Source organism: Mus musculus, chromosome 8 (assembly GCF_000001635.26).
Source record: "Mus musculus strain C57BL/6J chromosome 8, GRCm38.p6 C57BL/6J".
Classification (NCBI taxonomy): domain Eukaryota; kingdom Metazoa; phylum Chordata; class Mammalia; order Rodentia; family Muridae; genus Mus; species Mus musculus.
Genome location: NC_000074.6, coordinates 33,102,239 through 33,125,869, shown reverse-complemented (window position 1 = coordinate 33,125,869; position 23,631 = coordinate 33,102,239). Strand labels below are relative to the sequence as shown.

The 23,631-nt window shown below is 39.6% G+C and overlaps 1 long non-coding RNA gene across 1 annotated transcript in view; it reads left to right on the top strand.

The window, feature by feature from the left end:
- Positions 1-9,067, top strand: part of Gm33281 — a 32,666-nt gene extending 23,599 nt beyond the window's left edge. Inside the window, exons 3-6 of the long non-coding RNA XR_378858.3 lie at positions 2,222-2,319; positions 2,496-2,674; positions 4,680-4,868; positions 8,230-9,067. This is a non-coding gene — a long non-coding RNA (predicted gene, 33281). The remainder of the gene's footprint in view (positions 1-2,221; positions 2,320-2,495; positions 2,675-4,679; positions 4,869-8,229) is intronic.
- The last annotated feature ends 14,564 nt before the right edge of the window (positions 9,068-23,631 follow it).

Here is a 23,631-nt window from a genome sequence, read left to right as displayed (position 1 = left end):
CCATTCTCTTTCATTAATATTTCCACCTTCCTTATACATTGCTTGGCATTGCAATCCAGTGAGTGAAATGTGATCTCTAAAATCTCAGGTGCCTAAAGAGGAAATTGATCAGTTACCTTTGTTGAAAGAATCATCAGGTTTACAGTTAGAGAGATGTCTTAGCTATTAAAGGCTAGGCTCACAACCAAAAAAAAATCAGGTTTAATTGCACCTTTTGAGGTATCTGGTTTTTAACAATAGGAAGAGTGACTTAGGTTAAGAGAATAACGTGGCTTTGTCTATTGATCCATGCCCCAGGCCTTTGACTGCACAGTTACATTATTGTTCCCAGAAATGACTTTCCTGTTGTGCCATTTGTCTTTTTCTATGTGTGGAGTGATCAACTCACTTATAAATACTTGAAGTTTTGACACAAACCCGACACTGTGGAGACACTGCACTTTTATTGTCAAGGATAAAATGTTCTGACTTAGTTAAAAAAAATATAACATTTTAATTTTTGAATATCCAGAGAGTTCATGTTTACCATGGAGGCTTCTCTTATATGATCCAAGCCCTTGGGATACATATAAAGTTCTCTGCCTTTCTGGCAATTCCTCATCCCCACACACTGGTAGGTACCTTTCTGTTGCTCTGACCAAATCCCCTGACTTGGGGAATTTAAAGGAGGGGGGATTTGTTTGGTTCATGGCTTTAGAAGGTTAGATCCATTTCCCTCTTATCCCACCTGCTTAGGATAAAGAACATGTGGTGGAGACAACTGAGCAGGAAACAGAGAGCTAGGAAGTATCCAGAGATAAAGTACTCATCAGAACCTTCCCCAAGGACAGGTCTTTCAGCTAGCCAGGAATTGCGAAACGTCCCACAACCCTCCCAAATAATGACCATGTGATTAATCATAACCTGTGTAAGTGTAGCAGTTTGAGTGAGAAATGTCCCTTACGGACTCATGTGTTTGAACACCCGGTATCCAGTTGGTGGTACTGATGGGGACTGTGATGGAACTTTTGGGAAGGACAGCATTGCTGTTGGAAGTACATCACTGGGACTGGCTTTGAGAGTTTATAGCCTTGCCCCAATTCCTGTTCTTTCCACTTTCTGCGTTCAGTGTAAGTGTGCTCAGCCTTCTCCCTGCTCCTATAGCCATGCCAGGCTATTTGGGATGGAAGAGGCTGGAAGAATTCACCTTCTTTTGTCTAAGATGTTGTGGCAGGAGAGCAGGGATCAAAGAGAGACACCAGAGTGTCATCTTCATCATTGTCGTCGCCATCATCACCATCATCATCATCATCAAGAACAAGAACAACAAGATGTCCAGTTGGAAGATTAGAGGCCCCTCCCCCATGCCTTCTTCCCATAACTAATGGAGAATGCTCAAGCAAAGCTCGTGGCCTACACATTTAAAATAGACTTACACAGGGTCATGGGGTACATGGTACAAGGCTGTTGGTCTTTTCCCTAAATTTCTATTTCTCCCCAGGTAAGGCATAGAAGCTGGTTACTTTGGTAGGACCCCGAGTCTCAGATCCATACCTCTACCAGTGGATGGACAACTTGCTAGAGTGTGTGCCTCATTAGTTACCAGACATTAAACAGAGGATTGACTCTCAAAGCTTGGAGACAGAAATGACCAGGAGTTGGAATACCTTTCTTGCTTTGTAACCTTTTATGTGACCTTCAACAAGCCACTCAACCCTCAGGCTGTATAGTTCCATGAAACCCACTGTGTGGTTTTGCCTCTAACGTTAATGATGTCTTTCTTGGGATACCATTGCTCTATAAACATAAAAGGATTTTAGGTTCAAGAATGTTTGTGTTATCTGATAAAAAAAGAGAACAAAACAAAATCCCTCTCAACAGTAACAAAAAATACCTCAAACCAACAACCTATCCCCTAAAATCAAGAACACTCTCACCAGCAACATCCAATGTCAATGAACTGTCCTTCTCATAATAACAGGACACTCTTGCCCTCAACAATGAGACCTGCTCTCAGACATTTTAAAAGCACTTTTGCCTGGGCATGGTGGGTTCTTCTTTTTCTGTTCCTGTTAAGTAAAGTGAAGATGACTCCAGTGGATAAGCCAGTTGTATCAGAGCTCCTACTGGATGCATGAGTGTACGTAGTAGGTGTCTTTGAAAGAAGTATTTGGGTGCTTTAGAAAACAAATTCCAGTTTCTATATTGCTTTAAGCTTAAACATTTATTTTTTTTTTTTTAGCTGTTTCCTGGTGCCATTTGTTGCATGTTAGGAATTTGTCTTGCATTCTTAAGCTTGAGGATTGAGGGTGTCAATCTGAAGGAACAGGAGTAGCTTGTGTAAGTTAACCATTGCTACCATCTGAACTATTGCTATCATTCAATGGCACTGCTGTCACCACACTCTTTTGTGAACAAAGGCTTTATGAAGCGGAATTAGTGGTTATTGCACATTCAGGGATGCTGGGGACTCTCTCTGGGGACTTTCTAATAACCTCCACCACTCTCTAATTCAGATGCTTATAATTTGATACCAGCAAAATGCATCACTAGAGGACCCAGCAGCAAAGCCATAAAACCTTTGATTTACACTGTCGGAGCTATCTGAAGTGAAATTGCTTTCCCATTGTGGGTTGGCATAGAGGGAAAGACCTCATCGTTGGTAGGAGAGAGATTTGAGCTTTGTCAGTCCAAGGTAGATCAATTTTCATTTATTAATAATATGTCATTATGCAGTACTTAAGTGGTGGATAAATAATTCCTTTTGTATTGTGGGTATTTCATGGTGTTTTAAAGTGCCTTTGTTAAGTGATTTCTTGTTTGGTTAGAGAAGAATAAATAACTGCCAAAGAAGCCTGACTTTAAGACTTGACTGTAAATTGTGTCTCCTGAAAAAAATTATTTTTGATGTGCTAAGAGGAAAAGAGGTAGTAAGAAAAAAATACAACGATACGCTTGTCCCCTCATTGGCTAGGAAGCACCAGGATTCAAAACCTTCTCTGCGAGAAGTCTTTGCAGCAAGGCAATTAATTAGGAGTCAGGATAGTGGGAGTGATGACCTTTCTCCAATGACAGAGAAAGATGAAGACAAAATTGGTCTGAAGTTGAAAAAGAGGAAAGGAAAAAATAAATAATGAGATTCATTAGACAGGCTGAGGTTGCTATAGAAGGTGACTCTTTCCTTCACTAATGATTAAAAAGTTCTTAGCAATTCCTAGAAATTGTTCAGTTCAGTGATTAATAGAATGGCTTCCAAGTTCTAGGGAATCTTGGAAGGTAGAAGGTACTGAGGAGTAAATATTTGTGTCTTGAAGTATCCACACCCAGTCATTACCGCACAGGTAAAAAGAGGTGCCATTGGGAGGGGGTTGGGTCATGGGGGTGGAGCTTCACTGATGAGATCAGTAGCCTTATGAAGGAGGCACCCCTTTTTCATCCATAAGAAGGCACAGCCGAAAAGTGTTATGAGCCAGGCCCTTGCCAGATATCAATTGTACTAGAGGTTTGGTTTTGGAGTTTTCTAACTTCCTTACATGTGAGCAGTAAATCTCTGTTTCCCATGAGGCACTCAGTCAATAGTGTTTTGTTAAAGAAGCCTGAAGAGCATAAGAAAGGGAGAACAAAATAATCCTGAGATCTAGTTTAGAAAAACAAGACACATGTAGATAGTACATCTAACTCAATAGAGATGTTAAAAAAAAAAAAGAATAGTAAGACAATCTGGATTTAGACTTTACATTATTTAGCTTATTAGACATTTATCTCCTTTCTGTGGTTCTGCCTGACTCTACTTCTTAGTCCAGAATGAGAGGACCAACATGGGATAAATATTGAGATGGATTTGATTGGAAGACAGGGCAGTGGCATTCAGGGTGGGCCCTACCCGGTGACGATCAAACTTTTGTTAATGGCCAGAAAGTCAACGTTTTGAGCTTTATAGGATTTTTTTTTACTAATTCCTGCAACTACCCCACAGAACCACGGAGTATGATAGGAGTCACAGGCAATAAAAACCGACTCTCATGAGGAATCATGAGAGCAACTGTGTTCCAATAAAGCTTTATTTACAAACAAAAACAAAAACAAAAACAAAACAAAAAAAAAAACCCGAAAAACCAGGGATCTGGATGGATTGGATTAAGAAGCCTTAATTCTACAACCTCTGATCTACTGTTAACCTAATGCTACCCAACTCAGAGTCACTCACTTTCTGATGCTACAGTGATGAAAACGGCATATCCTTTAAATCCCGTGTAGGCAGTTCATACAGTATAGAATCCATGATGTTTTATCCAACAGGGTTTGACAGATAGCACACATTCCCCCTGGGGAAATGCTACAGAAGGAAGAAGGTCACGGCCAGGTAAAAGCTGACATTTCATCAAAGGACACACATCTCAGAACCTGAAATGTGGCTGTATAGGTCTACGTTGAAAACAAACTTCTGGGAAATTGTCAGAGCATAAAATACGAGAAGAAGCATGAGTCTCATGGTATGGCTAAGCCGAGGCAGGATGAAGGAAATTAATTCTGGGATATTTACGGGCTTCAGTATTTTGCTAAGAAATCAGTGACTTTAGACAAAGATGTTTACGCAATACATTGGATCCAGTCTTTATCGCTTGAGTATGTTAGAAACTCTAAAATAAGAATAAAACTATTTCAATTCTAATAATGTCTTCTATTATTCTGCCTTTCAGATGCAGCCAAATCACACCTGCACAGGCCTGACTCTGAGCAGAGTGTCCTTGTGAGTGAACTTTCCAGATAGGACATCTTAATCCACTCCTGGTTAAAAGGAAATTCTACTTTCTTGCCAACACAATCATACGTTCTAGCCTAAGTAGGAGCCAAACCAATACCTTCCCATGTTTCAAGATTTGTGACAGGTAGCCTCAGCTATTGAAAAGCATATCTTCTAAAATGTACTAAAGGCATGCACTTTCCCAAATTAGAACTTTCTAAAGGGCAATATTGAAAATTATGCAAGACTATAGGAAAAAAAATCTAGCTTTTGCTGAGAACAGGAATAAAACTATAGTTACTTGTGGAGCATGTCAGTTGCAAGAGAGATGCCAAGATTGCTTTTTTGAAAGGCTAAGACTCCCAATTTCATGATGACTGATGTTCAAGGTCTTTGGTGTTACTATTTTTATGGTATGATCTTTCCAGTCTCCACAATTCAGAGTTGGAAAACAGAAATCATTCTTATTTGAAGGATGTATTTGGAACTAGTTTTGAAAACATGTGTGGTGCAGGGGGTAGAATTGAATGCCATGGAAATATGACAGGGTTCAAGTTCTTCCATTGCTCAGAAATAAATTCTTTTATTTACTCTAAATTGAGGGCGGTAGGAAAAGGAATTTAGAATTATTCATTTTTCTGTTAGTGGGGGAAAAAGGACCAATACCTATTTCTAAATGTAACATGGCCTCCAGTCAATTACATTATAAGACTGCCAATTTCCTTACCAGGCCTGTTTCCCTTCTCCAAATAGTCTCCCTCCTGCTCTCATTCAGTGATGGAGAAACCTCACCACTTGTGTTACAAGTGTTGGTACAAGTGCTGATCCCTCCTGCTTTGTAAGCCATGGCTCAGTTCTAAATTTTGGCATCACGCCTTAATATTCTACTGAAGAGACCGTGGCTCTTCTTTTCTAGAGCTCTCTTCATTCTACACAGTTAGAGCTCTCTTCTCTCTGTGTGTTTAGAGCAACATTCTTATCCAAATTTTCTTCCCAGCCCCTAACTTTGATCCCTGACATCAAGTGGTTTGAATGAGAATGGCCCCCATAGGCCATTCAAATATTCAAATATTTGAATATTTGTTTCCTGGTTGGTAGGTTGTTTTAGAAGGATTAGGAGGTGTGGCCTTGTTAAAGGAGGTTTGTCCCAGGGTTGGACTTTGAGGTTTTAAAAACCTATGCCAGGCACAGTTAGCTCTCTTTCTATAGGATGATTGTGGATGACATGAAAGATTTCAGTTAGTGCTCTATGGCCATACTCACCAGCCTGCCTGATGGCAAACTTCTCGCCATGATGATCATGAATCTATTTTTCTGAAACTCCAAGCAACCCTTCAGTTAAATACCTTCTTTTATAAGCTGCCTTGGTTATGGTGTGTCTTCATAGCAATAGGACAGTAGCTAAGAGAGGATTTAGAGTAACTTGACTCTACTTTCCAGTTGGCTCCTTGAGAGGGCATAAGCTTTTAGGAATATTCCGCGCTGATGTGTACCAGCTGCATTGGGACAGAACTGTCAACATAGTTTTGTCAATCCAAGGCTTGAATAGACTATTCCAAGAACCACTGCCTGAAATTATTAATGATATTCTGTTATACTTGCAGACAGGAACCTAGAATAATTGTTCTCTGAGAGCTCTACGCAGCAGCCCATGGAAACACAAGCAGATCATAGCTGGGTATTACTGGCCTAAGTACTTCAGAGGAAGAAAAAATAGTTTACCTGGGAAGAAATCACATGAAAAAGTTATCAGCTGAAAAATATTTTTCTTCACTATAGAAATAATAGCACAGGGCTTGCTCCTGTTATGCCTAGCAACTAGCTTGTTGGAAAGGAGCTGCTATCACTGTAGAAGAATTAGGAAGGGATGACTGATCTGCTGAAAATTAAATGGTGGCCACGGTTGTGTCAACGTCCCTCTTATTATAGAAGTGGTTAGTCCAGAATGCCAATCAAATTCACAAGTTCGAACAATAGCAACGTGAGTCATTTAAGGTACTATTTAGTGGAAACACGGCTTTGAAATGGAATTTTAGGTCAAGTCTCAAACATCAACCTACAAATGGATGTTTACATAGTGACCCACAAAACAATATCTGCTAAGTTCCCACTGTAATAGTGTTCGGAATAGAATTGTAAGATGAGGAAAGAAATGAAAGCTGCTGCCAGATACTCAAAAACCATCACTGGCTTTGTGAAGCCTAATAATGGTCAGGCTGCTTTTCCTGGGCATAGATAGGATTGCTCTCTGAGTTACTAAGGGCAGACAGCCTTGTGACTGGCCTAGGAGGATGCTATAGGGAGTGAATTGCAGATAGGATAGACTAGCATTTCAGGTCTGCCTAAATCTTGAAGGCTTGGCCAAGCCCACTGATAGATACATCAGGCAAGAGTCAGCTTTGAACATCCTCAGAAGGTCGTTGCATCCCAACAGGTCGGGGAGGATGGAGCCCAGGTGAGAGGACATGGATACTGAGGGGAAAATGACTGAGCAGGTGGTCAGGGATTCCGTATTAAAGAAACGGGGCTTAGGTAAGAGGGCAGGGTTCAAAACAGGGAGAGATTGTAGGGGAAAAATGAAATAAGTACCTCTGTTGTATTTTATAAAAATAAAGAGAGGAGTAATACATTTGGTGAATGTGCAGTCAGCTGTGGGGGAAGGGGTGCCTCTGAGAGTGAGCTCATACTGAGGCATCCCTTCCCTAGTCACAGGACAGGACCAGCCACAGGATGGTATAGTATAGAATAGAGTTTATTCAGGGGATAGGGAGGATAGGGGATAGGGAGTCAAGAGGAGAAAGGCAGAGAGAGTAGAGGCATAGGGGTGGGCCGTGAGCTTGTGGAGAGAGGGGGAGGGGAATGGGGACAGAGGGGGAGGAGCAAGGGGGCAGAGGAAGAGCAAGAAGGCAAGAGAGAGAGGAGGGGGCAAGCAGCCCCTTTTATAGTGAGTCAGGCATACCTAGCTGTTGCCAGGTAACTGGGGCAAAGCCTTGACAAAATGCTAACAACCTTGGAAGAACTTTGATCCTGGAATGAACATGGTTTAAAAAGTGACAAGTGAGAGACCATTTGAGAATCTAGTAACCTTCTGGGCAGATCACTGACATGGGGTCAGATAAGAGCACATGTGGACATATTTTGTTATTAGTCAGCTTTCTATGAATATAGCAAAACACCAGAGGAAATTTGTTGTGGATGGGCATAGTGATGTTCTTGTGAACCAATTCCCTAATGAATAAAGGAGCCAATCACTGGGCGAGTAGGCGGGACTTCTGGGCCGAAGAGGGGAAGAGAGGAAGCAGGAGAGGGGTCTTTTTGGATGGGGATAGCGTGAGGACAAGACGTAGCTATGAGTGTTTCCGGTTTCAATGGCGGATCTGTCAGGATTTGCCACCAGAGGATTTAAATTTTAATAAGGCTTATTAGATTACAATTTTAGTTGTTGTGACCAGTGATTGCGTTACCATTGTTTTGGAACTAAGTTTGTGTTGTGTCTTCCTTCATAGCTCATCTGGGTTCACAGCAGCAAAGAGTGGGTTTGCTAGATGCGCAACACAAAGGCTGTAGGGGAATGTGAAACATGGCGTTGGCGTGGTAACGACCCACCAATGGGAACCTAGCAAGCTGGGTGGAGAGATTTTTGGAGTTCTGAGTCTCCACCAGATAAAAACAGGTAGGCTATTGCCCGCCAGAACATGGCCTCCAGGGCAGAGAGTTGACAGCACAAGCATGGGAACTTGACAGTTCATATTTTTAATATTTCCCGCAACAGAAATTAACTTATAAAGACTTTTACTTTGGCTCCCAGTTTTGGAAGTTTCAGCCCAGGATCCATTTTCCTCATTGCTTTGGGGCTTGCGGTAGAAAAGCATATTATGGTGTAGAACACCTCATCCCTAAGAAGGAAAGAGAGGAAACGCAACAGGATGTCCCACCAGCCCTCCAGGTCTCCTTCAAAGACAAATCCTCAGTGACACAAAGGCCAACAGGCTCCACCTCGTAGTCTTTCTCACTGGTGCCATGGGACTTCGTGGGGACATGGAAAGACCGGGTATATAAAGACCGGGCAAAGAGAAAAGATTAATGTTGCAGACTGGTAGCCGGTCAAGCTTCCACGCATACATACAGTTTGTCTAGACACTAGGATGGAATAAGGCTTCAGGCTGGCAGGATTTTGAGGAGCTGAGGAAGAAGCAGGCAAGCAAGGAGGATTGCAGACAGCGGCCAAGAACTGTTTTAAAGGAGCTGAGAGGCTGCCTAACCCACAGTAGACCTTGTCGCCTCAGGATGTGATTGAAGCCTGGTATGAGAACTGCAGGAGATCCGTTCATCCACATATTTATTTTTAACAAATAAATATTCATTGGTTTTTCTCTATGATGTGCCTGCTCTGGATGTGGAGGATTCAGTAGTGAACAGGAAAATGAAGAGCAAACAGAAGAGAGACTTTCCTTGAATGCAGTGTCAGACAAGTACACAAACACTTGAAGCTGTCTGTCATGGGGATTCAGTGGGTGGGAAAGGAGCTCCGTTTAATCTCCAGTGGGATGTCACATGGGACTTCCAGCTGCTAGGACCATCTCATGCTATGGGCGAAGAACAGAAAGGTTGAGTAAATTATTCACTATGTCAAGCTTCATTCATTATGCCACATTCTGATTCGACAGGTTTATTATGGCTTATGAAACAAACCTCTCAGCTCACTTAAAACAGTTCTTGGCAGCTGTCTGTAATCCTGCTTGCTTGCCACTGTCCCCTGGATGACCTAAGACCTTAGGAAGCAAAACCTGGCCTAGCTCTAGATATGCTAAGTGTCTCCAACATCTTGCTCCACCTTGACAGCTTCATCTCTCTCCAAGGCCTCCTGATGCTATATTAACATGCCCAGGTAAGCCCCAGGGCTGGCTGGCATGCAAGCTCACATTATATCTGTTCTCTGCATTACTTTATCTTTCTATCTGAACAACAGGAATTCTAGTCCCGTAGCACATGACATGTGCCATGGCTTTCTCATCCCTTTCTTTGAGTGGTTGACAACACAGAGAACTGCACGCACTATCTAATTCTCACTGCGTGTATGTCCTTAACAGAATTGTCTCCTAGTTTCCTCGTGCACTGTGTTACGGCTTCCGTTTATCACACCACACATCTGCTTGCATCTGCCATGCACCCAGTACACTGGCAATTTCTCAAGATGAAACTCCGAGTTATTATTTATATTAGGAAAGCAGTTAAATTTGAAAAGCATTGCTCAGTTTTATGCACACATGGGGAAGCCGAAAGATCATGACCCTACTTCCATATGGTAACCTCCATTAAGAAATTAAATAACCTACAGACCACTATGCTAAGTGCCCTGGTCATCTTAGGTGAGGGTAATATGTGAAGGATGTAACATTTATTCTCTCAGAGTACAAAAGCTATTTAGTGAAACAACCATGCAAGTCTGGAAATATGAGCGCTGTGATTAGATTTCAGTTCTGCCACTCTGAGTTGGAGCCAGCCACTTAACCTTTCGAGACCTCCGAAAATTGGCTGTGACTCCAAGTATGTTAAAGTTGCTGTGGGGGATGAAATGAAAAACAAAGAGACAGTAGCATGATGCGGAGCCTGCAACGGGATGGGAGCTGCCCTGTGCTCCCGGGATCCAGGGACACACGCAGATGTGCAAACAGTAAAGAAGCCGGCAAGCACACTAGGTAGTGTGTGATCAAGTGCTCAATTGTGTGGAACACTGAGGAGGAAATCACAGGGGCTTATTCATGAGTTGGCTTGATGACAAATTAGCTGTCATACTGAGGTAATGAATTTCACATGGACTCAGTCACAGAGTGAAGCCATCGGGGCTGAATCCATAATTAGAGTTTTTCATAAGATAAAAAGTATTTACATATTTTCCCCCGACTTTCAAAGTGATGTAGATGAACTGTAGAAAACTAATATTTTTTTTAAAATCGTCTTGAGTACGTGACTAGTTTTTAGAGGTAACCATCATCAATATTTAAAATTTATTCACATTTTATGTTTATCATGCTTCCTTTAAAAAAAATCTCTTTCTTTTTGTTTTTGTATGTGTGTGTGCCTGCATGAGTTTATGTGTGTTGTGTGTGTTCCGGCCAGTGGAGGCCAGAAGAGGGTGTCAGATCCCCTGGAAGTAGAGTTGCCATAACCAGGTCCTCTGTGGGAGAGGACAACATTTTTTTTTAATTTAATTTTATTAGATATCTTCTTCATTTACATTTCAAATGCTATCCCGAAAGTTCCCTATACCCTCCCCCTGCCCTGCTCCCCTACTCACCCACTCCCACTTCTTGACCCTGGCATTCCCCTGTACTGGGGCATATAAAGTTTGTAAGACCGATGGGCCTCTCTTTCCACTGATGGCTGACTAGGCCATCTTTTGATACATATGCAGCTAGAGACACGAGTTCTGGGGGTACTGATTAGTTCATATTGTTGTTCCACCTATATTTCTCCAGCCTCTGCATGCCTTTTAAAATTATCTACTTTGATGTTGCTCTGTGTGGCAAGAGATTTCTTGTTTTTTAACTTCTTAGAAAACCATTTTTTTTAAAAATGGGTGAATAGCATTGCATTTTTATTCTCTTATCTTGTTTGAAACATTTTTTTTCCATCTGAGAAAAAAGAAACTTTTGAAATTTTACAGTATATGGCATGATTGTTTCAGACTAGAATCCTGGGATAGGAATTGCGCCAGCAGGTTAAAGGGCATGACATTTTAAGGCTCCTTATATGAAATGCCCAGTTACTTTCTAGAGAAATTGTACCAGCAAATGTCTTATCAGTACAGTTTCTAAACAGGTCAACCTCACATCTCTACCCAGAACTGTAACTTACTTTTTCCTTGGTGACATGGTAAATGAAAAATATTTAAGGATGCATATTACTTTTGGTTTAGAATAAGCTTGAAAGGAGTTAGTGGATGGTTAGACAATGGGAGACATGGATTTGTGTGTCTTGCATCTATCATGTATGAGATACTGGGATCTTGACCTGTCTTATCTCTCCTCTCCTACCTGCAGGTAAGTAAACAGCTTTGCTTTTCCATGGGCCTATCATGATGGTGTTGCTTGTTGCAGGCCCCAAAGCAATAGGGCCAAGTGGCCATGGATCACTGAAATCAGGAACTAGTTTAAGCCCTTTCTGCCAAGAAAGTTGCTTGTCTTGAACATTAATCACAATGACAATATCCTGCATGTATGTGTGAAGATTTTGCATGCTGCATTGTTAGGTATAGTGTTCTGCACATGGCTCCTGGATCTTGTGGATCAATACAATCTATTGTATTATTATGTTTTTTAAATCTTAGTATAGATGCTTCTATAATGATTTTGTATACTGTATACATGAAATATTTTTTTTTCATCTTTTTACTGTCAATCTATTTTTGTCTTTGGATCTCAAGTGAGTCCCTGGGTGATAAAATTTAGTTGGAGATAGTTTTATGGTTTCTATTACTCTTTGTTCTTTTTTCTGTGTTGTGGATAGAACTCAAGGCCTAACATATCCCAGGCTGGGTAAACTCTAATACTAAACTATTCTGACAGCCTTAGGCTCTGAATAAGAGAATTAATCTGCTGACATTTAAGGCAATTATAGTCTGGAAGGAATTAATTTTTGTCATTGTTGCTCATTTTCTATATATATCTTTTTAGCGTCTTATCCCTTACTTCTTATAGTATCATCTTCAGGCATACAGACATGCATTACATGCCCACATGCAAACACATGCCCACACGTATAGTTAGTGAAATGGTTAAAATGCTTTTTGTTTTTTTATGTATTTTCTATAGCTATTTTCTTTGTCGTTACTATGGGAATTATACTTCCTGATTTATAACATTCGGTTCTGCATATACTTTAACTTCAGTAACATATAGAATCTCTGCTCCTTTACGTGTTTGCGTATCCCCTTTCAATTGTTAAAGTAAAGAATTAGTATCTTTATATATTGGGTGCCATAAAACATGAAATGATAATATTTCAAAATAAATTGTCTCTGTCACCTATCTCAGTACACTGATACTTTTTGATTAGTATTTGTTCTCTTCAAATAGATTACCTCCCCAAAGCATGCAGAAAATAAAAGCAACTTTAGACCATTACTGTGCTGACTATTCAATTAATATTGAAATCTTTATTATTATACATATCTTTGAGTTACTGTCTAATACCCTTTTCTTTTAGCTTATAGTTTAACCCCCTTATGTATTTTTTAAGAAGGCATACAGGGTGGTAATAAATTATCTTACCTTTTGTTTATTTAGAGGTGATTCAATTTCCCCTTTGGCTTTAAAGAACAGAGTTAGGCATATCATTTTTGGTTGACATTTTATTTTTCTTTGAGCACTTTAAATATATTGGCTATTTATCCCCTAAGCAAACTTCTTTTGCTTTTAGAATATATTTTTTTTAATTGCATTTTATTTTGTGTCTCCTGTAGGGCCAGGGACAAGTTGTAGTCAGTTCTCCCTTCCTACAAAGCAGGCATCCCTGGGATAAACTCAGCTGTCAGGCAGCAAAGGCCTTGACTCAGTAAAGCTTTACTTGCTGGCCCTATTAACTTTCTGAGGAGAAATATGGTTTGATTCCTTTTTATTTTCAGGATCCTGTGCATTCTGAGTAGTTTCCTTCTTACTGATGTCAGAATCCTGGCTAATGAGGCCTCCTATGGTTCACTGTGCGGCTATCTCTCTTGGAGTTGGGGGAATTTCTTGGGATGATATATTCCTGTCTTTCAAGTTTCAGAGACTTTCAATCACATTTATGTGACCTTCTCTTTCTGGAGTCCTCATAGCATTTATGCTGGTTTCTTTGATGGTGTGCGAATGCCCTTCCTGCTCTGTACACTCCAACCTTTTCTTCTGTTCTTCACACACAATAATTTCCGGCTTGGTCTGGTCAAGTTTACTGATTCATTTTTTCTGCCTGGACAAATCTGCCTTTGAGATTCTTTTTACTGTCAGAATTTTTTTTTAAGATTAAAAAAAAAATCTCTTATTATTTCCACTTTTCCACTTCATTTTCTTACCATCCTTCTGACCTTTGCTTAGTTATGTGAAGGTTTCTTATTTTCTGCTTAGGTTTTTTATTCAGTCTGGAAGTCATTTTAGCCAGACTGGGAGGAGCTTACAACAAGGGGGAGGAGCTTGCAACAAGGAGTGGCGCTTTTATGAAGTGGGGGTAGCTTGCAACAATACAGCAGAAGTGGCTTTCTGGTTTTCTTCATGAAAGGTGTTCTGGGGCTGAGCTGAGATTGAGTAGCAGCTTCTATTCTTAGACCTGACCTTGATCAAACTGTACCTTATTTCGCAGTTCAAATTTTCTAGAATTTTCACAGCATCAGCAGACTCCAACGCTGCACAGTCGTTGCCTCGGGCGATGTTTCTGCTGCTGTTGACTAGGAGGGAGATAGATTTGTATTGTTTTCTGTTTTATCATTTCTCTGACTGTTAGCTATTTTAAAAAGTTTTAAAAACAAAAACATGGGAAGTTTATTTTGTTTTCACCTTCATTGTTCGTGAATAGTAACATGATTAGAAAAAAGGCCCTCAGATAAAATATTTTCCTGTCAAAAAAAGATTGGCATTGCTCTGTTGAAATCCGGTCTATATTTCAAAGTTCGAGGCCAGCTTGGTTTTCATTTATTTTTATATTACTTGTTGTTTATTTAGCTGGACATTTGAAACCATCTATCAACTAGTAACCATATATCATTTGGATGTAGGTCTGTTCTCACTAGCTTTTCTTAACATATAATAAACCACTTCCACCTAAGACCTGTATACTTTAATTGTGGGTACTTCTGAAGATGAGACCCCATGAAATTAAAAAGATGTTGAGTTGTATAGGAAACACCTACTTGAGTGGCGAGACAGCCTACAGAATGGAAGAACATATTTTCTAGCTATATATCTAGCAGGAGATTAATATCTAGAAGATACAGAAACCCATGAAACTGAACAACATGAACTCAAGCAATGCCAATGATAGACGCGCCCATGGAGCCAATGTACAGGTCTCAAGTCATAAACGGGTAAAAGACATACAAGAAAGTGTTCAACCTCACTACAGGTAAGTGAATGTTGGGTTTACTTAGGCAGATGGCAAAGAAACTGCACAGAGAAGAAGTACTTTAGAAATGCCAACTACAGAGGTTCCCTTTTTGCCTTTATGCAGTATAATCTTCCTTGGGATACTTCAAAATGAAAGTTTGAATTAGAGTATTTTTTTAATAATAAAAATCACTGTTAGGAAAGTTGGCTTGTTATGAATTCATGCACTAAATGCTTAGTTTATTACATAGCAAGAAACATGGTAAAGGCTAGTGTAGTGGCTCACACCAATAATCACATAACAGGGAGGCTGAGACAGGAGTATAGCCATGAGTTTGGGGACAGTCTAGACCAAGTAACACTATCACAAATAAACAAACAAGAATAAACAAGATGAACATTTGTTTTATGTAGTGCCAATCATTCTACAAGGGAAAAATGTCATAGAAAGGTAGCTTACAGAATACCCATTTTTGAATTAAAATTAAATTCCAAGGAAGGTAAATATTAAATAGCAGTGGCCTATATGTTACTTGGATGTTATGGACTTCATATAATTTGAACAGTTGTAGGATGATTGACACATGGGTGCTGTGTACAATGGGATACCATGGGAGCTCATGTGTCAGCAGATGAAATGAAACATATACAGCAATGTGATCTAGTCACTGAAGAGTAAACTGAGTTTTAGTAGGTTAAGGTAAATTATTTTTAAAAGATTTATTTATTTTATGTATGTAAATACACTGAAGCTCTATCTTCAGACATACCAGAAGAGGGCATTGGATCCCATTCCAGATAGTTGTGAGCCACCATGTGGTTGCTGGGAATTTAACTTAGGACCTCTGGAAAAGCCGTCAGTGCTCTTAACAGCTGAGCCATCTCTTCAGCCTCTTTAAAAATATAATGTTTCTTCCTTTCATCCTTCCTCCCTCCCTCCCTCCCTCCCTCTCTCCCTCCCTCCCTCCCTCCCTCCCTCCCTCCCTCCCTCCCTCCCTCCCTCCCTCCCTCCCTCCCTCCCCTCCTTCCTTCTCTTTCCATCTTTCTTTCTCTTTCTTACTCTCTTTCTCTCTTTCTTTCTTTCAAAATATCTATTTATTTTTATAATACACTGTAGCTGTCTTCAGACACACCAGAAGAGGGCATTAGATCCCATTACGGATATTCTGTGAGCCACCATTTGGTTGCTGGGAATTGAACTCATGACCTCTAGAAGAGCAGTCAGTGCTCTTCACCACGGAGCCATCTTTCCAGCCCTGGTGAGTTATTTTTCAATTAAAATATTGCTTGCTTTTGGGATCCACTTTACCCAAAGAAACAAAACAAAATAACAAAGCTCAAGTCTTCCTCTTAGTTTCTCTTCTTTGTTATTGTATCCAATCTGGCTGGCTGAGTTAGATCTAGAGTGAACTTGAGTGAAGGACACAATGAATTCTTTCTACAATAATACAAGACTGCTGCATCCACTATCTGCCAGACACTGGGCTAGAATCCTTTCAGAGGAAGAAATGCCCTTCAGTTAGACTATACGGCAAAAGGGAGAGTGATTCATGTTTAATCCTAGTGGTTTCTGCTGCTGAGAGGGAGTAAGAGTGGGGATCTGGAGAGGGGCTAGTTCTCTCAACAAAGGCTGGCCTTTATTTGGAAATATTGTTGGTATGCTCTGGTGTCATGTTCTGTCCTAAAAGAACTTTCCCCCCTCCCATTCTGGTTCTGCTTTAGAATTAAATTAAAGCAATTTGTGATTTGCAAAGGTGTGAATGAAATGGAAGCAATGTCTCCAAGGTTAACCCCCTTCCTTCCCCATTAAGCCCCTCCAAGCACTGAAGCACCAGCTATCAATTACTGACCATCCCAGAGATTTGCTTCAGCGTAGCTTTCTCTGAGCTACACACTGTTAAGATTTTTTTTTCTTGAAAAAGAGGAACTTACAATTCTGCTAACAGATATGATTTTCTCTGCTGATACTGATTGGTCAATATAGCCACATGCCCACTTTGCAGCATTCCCCAGGGAGAGCAAAAGTTATTTTCGTGAAGGCAGGGGCAATGATAGAAAAGAGCACCTATCCAAAGGCTGGTGAAAATGAAGAGCTAGGTGTTTGTCCTGTACAACCTCAGCATGTGTACAACCTCAGGGAGCTGGTATGCCGTGGTCAGAATGGAGGAGTGATGCAGCCTACTGCCTGGTTTTTACAAAAAGTTCCAACATGCATTAAGTGGATGGATGGTGTGGGGCAGTGGTTCTCAACCTGTGGGCCAAGATGGATATGGAACGACTCTTTCATGGGGGTTGAATATCAGATGTACTGCACATCAGATGTCTACACTAGGATTTATAACAGTAGCAAAATTGCAGTTAGGAAGCAGCAACAAAATAGTTTTATGGTTGGGGGTCACCACAACATGAGCAACTGTATTAAAGGATGGCAGCGTTAGGAAGGATTCAGTGGCAAGACAAGAGGATGTTAGTTGAGGACAGTGTCTGGACAAACCTTTGTGCAATAGATGCTGGAAAATGTATTCAAATATGAAGCAATTGCAAGGCTCCTGGAGGACAGGTTGAGCCATGAATTCTGTTCTAGGTCCTAGCATTAATGAGCTGGGTCTAAGCCACTTCTCTGGGGCACTGGGAGATGAAGATGACATGTTGCCTATTTTCTTGAATAGATCTTTGTTCTGGCTTTAATTGGCATCACCCAAAGTTCTCTGCTCTCTACAACAGTGGTAGTCTGGTCTCTCCTCTAGTGTGGTCGCTGATTGAACCAAACGGGATTGTCTGTCCCTAGATTAGCCAGAAAATGGAGGCAAGTTTGCAGATGGAAGCACCTCCCCAGACATGGTGATTATTTGCTGAGACAAGTAGTTTTGAAGTCTTAGAAATTTAATAAATCCACTGGGAAGTTATTAGTTGATGGTTGCTGGAGCAGAAACAGCAGTCATGGCTGTGTAGTTGTTTGCAACTAAAAGAGCTACCTCTAGAGTAAGTCACATAAAGATGTCACAAGAAAAGATAGAGCTTTAAGGTAAGGAATTTGCTCTTCACACTGATTTGTTCACAGAGCAAAGTATTCACGACTCAACACATGGTGTGTTCCTGGTAAACTTGTACATCTATTTAATATCAGCTGATACTAAAAATAAAGAAAAACACAAAAAATGCTTGATTATATTTAAAAAGTGAAAATGTTTGTCCATCTTTTGCCATTTGTGGACACTTTTACTAAGGCAATATTTTCAACATTTAAAATCTTAAAACCTCTTTATAGTCTTAAAGATTGCTGATGTTCCCAAGACATTTTATTTGTAGAGGTCATACTATCAAGATTTACTATGCTAAAATTAACATTCATAAAGAAAATATTTTCTCATTAATTCATTTATATATTTATTATTTATAAATTATTTTTTTCAAGTCTTTTAAATTTTTCAGTAAGTACTAGCTATGTGGCTTCTTTTACTGTAAATTCTGACATAATTATAAGAAGAAACTCCAGGGTCATATAGCTTAAGGGCAAAAAATGATCTTTCTGTTTTATTTTTCTCTTGCTATCCAAATACAAATTTTATTATGATTAACTTTAATTTTTTTTACATTAAGAAACATTTTATAAAACAAAGCCCAGTAAAAAATAAATCTCATATAAAAATTATATTGTCTTCTGACACAATTTTCTTCCCAGAATAGATTAGTTGCCTATTATAGAAGAGATATTGTTAAATATCATTAACCTATATTTTTATTCATATATAGGATTATCTAAGACTATAAATTAAGGACATATAAAACATATGCAATTTGATAATCCAAATAAACAATAATTTTGTAGATGCAAATACATCTTATTAATATGGTTTTATAAATAAAATATCATATTTAGCAAAATGATTGCTTATGCCAGACATATTAGATATGTTGATTGATATTCACTGGGGGGCCTAATACATGCTAGATATACCAGGTGGACACAGAGTACAATATGAATATTGGTGTGTCTATTAGCCAGGGTCCTCTGGAGGAGCAGAACTGATAGAATGAAAAAAAATATATGTAAGGGGATTTTTCTTTTTAGAGTGGCTTACAAGTTGTACTCCAGGTAGTCCAACAATGACTGTCTACCAATGGAAGGCCCAGTAGTTGTTCAGTCTACTGGACATCTCAGCTGGTCTTCAGTATAGGCTTGATCCTGAAGAAGAGGCTCTAATGCCAGGGAAGGAATGGACTTGCTAGGGAAAACAAGGACAAGTAGGCAAAGAGAACAAGATTCCTTTTTCCATGTTCTTTATATAGGCTTCCAGTAGAAGGTGTGGCCCAGATTAAAGGTGGATCTTCTCACCTCAAAAGATCTGGGTTAAAAGACTGTCTTTCCATTTCAAATGATGTATCCATAACATTAGGAGTAAGTGTGTGCATGACTCCGGAAGTGAATGAACAAACTGTGACATAAAAACTGTGGTCCTTCCATCAGAGTGTGTCTGTGCACACAAGTATGTGTACACATGTGTAGAGAAGGCTTCAGTGGGATGAGCAGACATTAAGGAGAATACAGTTGGTACAAGGTGTAGTAAATTCTGTTCAGGGAAGACTCACATGACGTCAGAAAATTAAAAAGCAAAGCCTTCAAAGATGACACAGCATCGGAGATCTGTTTCCCTACCCCACCCCCCTGCGCCCCTTACTGCTTAACATCAATATTCTCTCTTTCACTTTAGGAATTCCACAAGAATTCTGTTACCCTCCCTTCTGTTGCTTCTTAAAGCATTTTCTTTCCTTTTCGTTGGCCCCTTTCTATTCCTTGGCATTCACTCCCACTCATTCCTACATAGATGCACACATGGAAATTAGAAACTTTTATGAGAGAGTATATGGTGTTTGTCTTTCTGAGCCTGAGTTACCTCCTTGAGTGCATTTTCCCCGGTCTATCTATTTTCCTACAAAATCTATATTTCTATGTTTTGATGGCTAAGGAAAAATTTCATTATTCACTCATCAGCCAGTGGGTGTCTTAGCATTACTCCATTTTCATGCTGGGTGATTGGAGCAGCAAGGAATATTGACAAACAGGTATGTATGTAGTAGGACGGAGCGTCCTTAGGATATATAGCTATATTTCTATCTCTTGCCAAGATTGGCATAGTTAGGTCATGTGGTAGCTCTATTTTTAGTTGTTTATTTTTTCTGAAAAATCTCTATACTGGTTTACACCATGGCTATACCAGCTTATAACTACAGGTAATAGAATTTCACCTTTCTTTATCCCTTGGCTTGCAATGTTATCACTTGTTTACTTGATGATAGCCATTGAACAATGGCAAGACAAAAACCTCAAAGCAGCTTTAATTTGCATTTTCCTTTTGGATGAGGATGTTGAACACTTTAAACATTTCTGTTGTCTAGGATTTCCCTTTTTGAGGACTCTTTGCTCAGCTTGTGTGGTGGATTGAATGTACATGGTTCAGGGAGTGGCACTATTTAAAGGCGTGGCCTTGTTGGAGTAGGTGTGGCCTTGTTGGAAGAAGTGTGTCATTGTGTGGGCCTGGGCTTTAAGACCCTCATCCTAGTTGCCTTGAAGCCAGTCTTCTCTGGTCTGCCCTTGGAACAAGAAGTGGATCTCAGCTCCTTCAGCCCCAAGTCTGCTTGGACACTGCCATGCTCCTGCCTTGATGATATTGGATTGAACCTCTGACCCTGTAAGCCAGCCCCGATTAAATGTTGTCCTTATAAGAGTTGCTTTGGTCGTGGAGTCTTCTCACAGTAGTAAAACCCTAAGACAGCTTGGGTTTATTTTTATTTTTATTTTTATTTTATTTTTTTTTGATTGAGTTATTTTCTTGTTTAGGTTTTTCATTTTTTAGTATAATCTTGACCAGTTGAAAAAGATTTTCTAGCATTCTGTATGATGCCTCTTCACTCTTCTTCAAGAAGACAGAGTATCTGAGTTTGAAGACAGGCAAAAGAACTGGAACATACCAAAAAGGACAAGATAAATTAATAAGAAGGTGACTTTATATAGTTAATGTGTGGCTTTCAAGAAATTCAGGACACTACCAAAGACCAAATGTATGTACTACTTGACATATTTATGTTTTATTTCTTTTTATCTGTCTCTGCTTCCACCCATCCCCTCAGAGACAGTGTCTCACTATCCTGCCTGGCTTGGATCTCAGTTTTTAGGGTTAAGTGACATTTCTGTTCCAGCCTTCTACAGGGACTACAGACATATATCATTTTGCCTGCAAATCAAAAAAGAATTTATACTTTTCACATACTTGTAGCTATTTCTCTTTGATATTGTCTATCTATTTGATAAATTATATTTATTAGAGATTAACTGCAAAATAGACTCTAAATTTGTCTTACTCTGAGTAATTCTTTTAACACTATAGAACTTTACAACACTATGTCTTGATCATTTAGAAATACTGATTTAGTGACATTTTGTTCTAAGACAGTAGAAAGTCACATTTATTATAAACACTGCTCTTTTAAAAACTTCACATATTGGCAACTGTTTAAACTCATCTTAGTGGGTGCATGTTTTGCATAATCATTTTGTTATAAATAACAAATTTTTGAATCAACAAACGGTCCCTTCAAAGAAAAGACTTTATCATTCCTTTTTATAGAAAATACCTTGTAGAATTCATCTTAACAATTACTGTTTGCCCATTAGTCATTTTTGTCCAGTTTTAAAAATAGTGGTCTAAGAAGAATTAGCTACTGGGGGTCACAACTTCATTGCACAATGCTTTTTCTGCAGGCACATATTGCTGTCCAAGAGTGCTGTGTGTACTTCCACTCTTGGCATGTATTGTACGAAGTTGGGCTCAAGTGCTGAGAATTAATAAGATTAAAAGTATTGCATCATCAAGGACATTCCTATGTGAAAGTGAAACTCTGTTTCCTACAAATGCATACTGGTAGAGAATACAGTGAGAGTGAAGCATGTGGTGCCACATTCTGACTCATACGTGTTGGTAAAGAGCATGTGACATGGAGGAGTCTGATGACACTTGGTGACTTGGTTTTCTTAGACACTGATGGTTTTATCCACCATTGCTCTTGTACCCTCACTATAGATGCCAATCCAGTTTTATAGGAAAATAATATCTTAGTGTTAGAAGATGAGTTTTGACCTTTGAACTCTTCTAAAGTGATTTCATAAAGCCTCTTGGAGTTCATTGGCTTCTTGAGGCTCTGGGAACCACATTCTGGGAACTGCTACTCTTAAGGGTAAGTATAGGTTTTCATAGCAACAAATCTATAAACTTTTGGGTCTGCATCACATTTTTCAATTACTGGCAATTGGATGGCACCTGTGAAAGGATTTGGAAGTAAAGCCAGAGTTTTCACAAAACCAATGTCTATTGATCAGTTAAAAAGAGCATTCTGAGCCCAAATTGATTGCTTCAGAATTGTGTGTCTTGATCTCCCTAAACTCTGCTGTGTAATTGTAAGTCAATATCATGTCAGGTGCTTAATGGCTGGGAGTAAGACATCATCAACTGAAGAGCGAGATCATCTTCCAATGAGAGCTAGAGCTCAAGCCCCAAGCACACACTTCAGATCCATTCAGTTTATGCTGTTAGCGCTGGGAAGAACTGACAGCAGAAGTACCCAAAGTGTGATTTTGCACTGTGACACCTTTCTAGAAAATGTGAACTATTAGAGCAAGTAGATAATCACAGTGCAGTCAAGGGCAAATGCTCTAAATTCTGAGAAGGCTTAAGTCTAAGAGTAAAAAACCAAACAACAAACCCGAATGGATAGTTGAGATATGGAGGAAAATTGATCTCATGAAGAAGCTCATGCAGTTAAAATTCACAAGGCAAACAAAACAACAAATGAACAAACAAAATAAAACAAAACAAAGACCTTGGTTATTTCAGAATGGGGAGTTCTAGAGATTGAACTCAGAAACTCACTATACACACTAGCAGTGCTTGCCCAGGGCTAGAACTACCTACTGTGGGCTGGGCCCTCCCACAGCAATCATTAATCATACTCTAACTTTTGGTTGTGTCATTTGTCACAACAATAGAAACACAGAACAACTGTATACCTTGATTTCATTAGACTAGCTTTTCTTTGCTATTATTATCATCTTAGTAGGCTTTTCCTCCCCTCTCAAAATTATTAGGAAGTATGAATGACTTTATATACTTATCTTGGCTGATCTATAGAGGAAATGACATGTCAGACTGTTAACTGACAAAGCAATCACCCAGCTATAGCATCTTTGATGCTCTTCTGTGACAAAGGCCAGGAAGGAAATATTCATGTTTTGAAGCTTCTCTTGCAGCTATAATCGATTGTGCTATGAAATTTTAGACATAGAGTATTTTCTGGTGAAGTTTACAAATATGTTAGAACTGATTTCTCTTTCTGTTTGACTGCTTAGACTTGTCACAGTCACCTAGAACCTCTAAGGAGTTCAAAATGGCCTTAGGGACTCCAGTGCTCAGGATATTGAGCTGCTGGTCATGCATCAGCAGTTGGTTATCTGAAAACAGATTATGTCTGTTAAGTTTCTCTTGGTCCAAAAGCTGAAATAATTCCATTTGACACTTTTTTTCTTTCCTTAGTTTACTTTTATTTAATCACTTGCCCTTGGTCTGGGTTATCATGGCGTGATTGACAATGCCCTTTGTCACTTGAAACCAATCCTCTTCCTACCTCCCATTCATGGGTACAATGCACAAGTATCAAACTATAAATGATTAAAGGACCAAGGAGAAGCCGAGTGAGCATGAGGGCAACAGAGGGAACTTGCAAGTTTTCCTTCTCTGGTTAGTTCTGATTTCAGAGATCCAACACTCATTTTCTGAGAAC